The following is a 4,067-nucleotide window of genomic DNA, read 5'->3' as shown; positions in this document are numbered from 1 at the left end:
AGAAATGTTCTTTAAGAAACATTATAGTACTAGACAAAAATTCGAACACTGGGAGACGAAAGCAATAGTATATTAAAAAATAAACGGCAGCAATTAACATACCACAGCATTTGAAGCCGGAAAGTCATGGTTTCAAGTAACGTGCTTTCTACTTTTGTCACCTCACTCCGGGTAGTTAACCCTGCTAATGTTCTGCTCCTTAACCTGTAAAGAGGCACTTATGCAACCCTATTCCGAGGTTGGGGGGGGCATTGAATACAGTATGTGTGAAATGACTTGGATAATATCATAGCTGAATAAAGGCTGCCCTACTCGGTCTCCCTACACTTCAGTTGAAAACAGGTACAATTTGAATTATAAGGGGGAGTTCCTGCAGGTAATTTAATTCATATCCACTACTTAATAAATAAGGAACTGGGCCGCAGTAATACAGCAAATAAAAGAAAGTAAATATCTCACATCGGTTTGTTTCAATGTAACCTTCATAGGTTATCTCATGCCGTTTCATCCTGAGGGTAAAACTGTTTTGAAATGCAAAACTAATTTTTTTGTTTTTATTGGATATTAATTTTTTAAAAAGGTATTTTGGTCTAGGAGGAGAAGGAAGAATTCAGCCTCAGTGGTACAGCAAACAAACAATAGCACGGAATCTTAATGCCTTGCCGTGCAAAAAAAAATAGAAAAAAAGAAAAAAAGAAAAAAGAAAGAAAGAAAGAGAGAGGGAAAGAAAGAAATGAAGGAAGGAAGGAAGGAAGGAAGGAAGGAAGGAAGGAAGGAAGGAAGAGAAAGGAAATCTACTATGAAATCTAACTGTCCTAGACCATAATGCCATAAAATTTAAAAGTGAAATGAGAACAGAAAAAACAAATGAAAAACAAATGAAGTAAAAGAAATTGAGTTCAAGAAGATCTGCTTAGCTTTACCCAATTCATAAGAATCAAAACAGAATTAGACTTTGGAAGTGTAAAATGGTGATAGAGTCATACTTTCAAGCTATATAGAAAGAAATTTAAGCAAAAATCATTAAGGAAAATAGACTACCAGAGCTGCTTGGTATAACGGGGTTCTGATGTGTCTGGTGATAGCTGCTATGTGCAACTTGGAGATTACAGGCTGCACAGCATGGCGGCTCTGTACATAAACCCTAGATACGAAAGCTTTGAAATACTTCAAAAAGTTAAGATGTTAGAAAACAGTGCAGAGTTTTTAAGTGGCACACTCAGAGGTAAACACTCCTCTACTATGCTTCTGCTAAATTTTAAACAATCCCTAAACTCAAAATGAGAGCAGTCATACAAGATGGTTTTGGTTTTCACTTCTGCCAAGCCCTGAATTTCCCTGGGAACCTCTTTCTACCTAATGATCCATAAGAAATCTCCACTGTGGGATGGTGGAGCATCTTTAGGTATATGTCCAGGAATGGTGTAGCTGTGTCTTGAGGTTTCACTATTCCCAGTTTGTGAGAAACTTTTGCATGAATTTCCAGAGCACTTGTACAAGTTTGCTTTCCCACCAGCAGTGTAGTATTCCCCTGACTCCACATCCTCACCGGCGTGTGATGTCTTTTCAGTTTTTTGTCTTAGCCATTCTGTGGGTATAAGCAGAATGTCAGAGTTGTTTTGATTTGCATTTTTCTAATGACTAAGGATATTAAGTGTCATTAGAGATTCCTCTGTTGAGAATTCTGTTTAGCTCTATACCCCATTTATATAATGTTTTATTTGTATTGAAATCTAACTTATTGAGTTCTTCATATATTTTAGATATTAATCCTCTTTCAGATAGACGGTTGGTGAAGATCTTTTCCCAATATGTGGGCTGTCATTTTATCTTATTGACAGTGTCATTTGACTTTTAGAAGTTTTTTAGTTTTGTGAGGTCCTATTTATTAATTTTTTATTTTAATGCCTGAGCCACTGGTTAAGGAAGTTTTCTCCTATATCAATGAGTTCAAGGCTGTTGCCCATCTTATGTTCTATTATATTTAGTGTATCTGGTTTTACATTAAGGTCTTTGATCCATTTTGTTCGGGGTGATAACTATGGGTTTATTTGCATTCTTCTGCATGTAGGCATCCAGCTAGACCAACACCATGTGTTAAAAATGCTCTTCATTTTCCATTGTATGGTTTCTTGGCTTCCTTGTTCAAAACCCAAGTTTCTGTAGGTGTGTGGGTTTATTTCTGGGTCTTGAATTTGGTTCCATTGATCTACCTGTCTGTTTCTATGCCAATTCTGTGTATTTTATAAAAAGATGAGGGGAGAAGGAATATATTTGGTGGATGTGTAGTCAGGAATCGGGGAAATGGTACCTCCTCTGTAGGGCCCATTCTGAGGCATCCCTTCCCCTTGAGGAACCGCCACAGATGGAAGGTATAATATAGAATAGAATTTATTCAGGGTATGGGGGGGACTTGAGAAGGTAGTAGAGAAAGAGAAAGGCAGAGAGAGAGAGAGAGAGAGAGAGAGAGAGAGAGAGAGAGAGAGAGGAAAGGAATAGAGGCTGACCAGAGCACAGCATGTGGAGAGAAAGGTTGGAGGTGAATGGGGAGAGAGGGGGAAGGGAGGAGAGGAAAGAGTGAGAGCAAGAAGGCAAGAGACCAAAAGAGAACCTGATGGGGCAAGCAGCCCATTTTATAGTGAGTCAGGTACACCAGGCTGTTGCCAGGTAACTGTAGGGCAGAGCTTAACAAAATGCTAAGAATACTGTGTTGTTTTTATCACCATTGCTTTGTAGTACAGCTTGAAGTCAGTGACGGCAATACTGATACCTCCAGAAGTTCTTTTACTGAATGGGATTATTTTTTTAGCTACCCTTGTTTTATTTTGTTTCTTTGTTTTTCTTTTTACATAGGAAGTTGAGTTCTTTCAAGGTCTGTAAAGAATTGTGTTGAAATTCGATGGGAATTGCATTGAATCTATAGATTACTTTTGATAAGGTGGCCATTTTCACTATGTCAGCCCTACTGATCCATGAGCATGGGAGATTTTTCCGTCTTCTGATATTTTCTGTAATTTATTGATTCAGAGGCTTGAAGGTTTTGTCATACAAATCTTTATTTGCTTGGCATAGGAGCTGTGTTTTAATATCTAGAAACTGAAAATGTAGGTATTTATCATCTGAAGAATGGTTAAAGAAAACGTTGTTTATTTACACAATGAAATAGTACTCACCTATTAAAAACAAGTGTCTCATGAATTTTGCAAGCAAATGGACAGAAATAGAAAATATCATCCTGAGTAAGGTAATCTAGGCCCAAAAGGATATGCATGACAGCATTCTACCATAACTGGTCCATAATTCCACTCAACAGCTGACTCAAACAGATGTAGAGACCCACTGACAAACATTAGATGGAGCTGGAGGAGTCTTGTGGAATAGTGGGGTGGGGGTGGACAAGAATGAGGGACTCCAAGTGGTTAGGGAATCCACAGGAATTCCAAGAGTTAAGTAATCCAGCCCTTAGGAGAGTCCAGAGACTGAACCAACAAAGAACAAGCATGAACTGGATCAAGGTCCTCTGAGTATGTGTAGCTAATGTGCAGCTTAGTCTTCATGCAAGTCCCCCTCCCGACTGGAATGGGTATGTCCTTGTATTTGTTGCCTGCCTGTGGGTCCCTTCCCTAGCTAGGCCACTTTGTTTGGCCTCAGTGAGAGAGGTTGTGCCTAGTCCTTTAAGTGACTGGTGTGCACAGGATGGGAGAAGTGCAGGGTGGGGGTCCTCCTTTTTATTTTATTTATTTACAATCCAGTCATTGCCTCCTCCTGGTCCCCTCTCTTGCAGTTTCTCATCCCATTCCTCGTCTCTGATAGGATGCTCCCCCTCCACCAGACTTTCCCTCTCTCTGGGACCTCAAGTTTCTCCTCTTGAAGATCAGGCACATCTTCTCCCACTGAGGTCAGACCAGGCAATCCTTTGCTATGTATGTGCTGGGGTTCTCAGACCAGCTCTTGTAAGCTGCCTGGTTGGTGGATCAGTATCTGGGAGCTTCCAGGGGTCCAGGTTAATTGAGACTGCTGGTTTTCCTATGAAGTTGCCCTCCCCTTTGGCTTCTTCAATCCTTCCC

This window comes from Rattus norvegicus, chromosome 14 (assembly GCF_036323735.1).
Source record: "Rattus norvegicus strain BN/NHsdMcwi chromosome 14, GRCr8, whole genome shotgun sequence".
NCBI classification, from domain to species: Eukaryota; Metazoa; Chordata; class Mammalia; order Rodentia; family Muridae; genus Rattus; species Rattus norvegicus.
The sequence above is the reverse complement of the archived record's forward strand: the minus strand, read 5'-3'. Positions refer to the sequence as shown.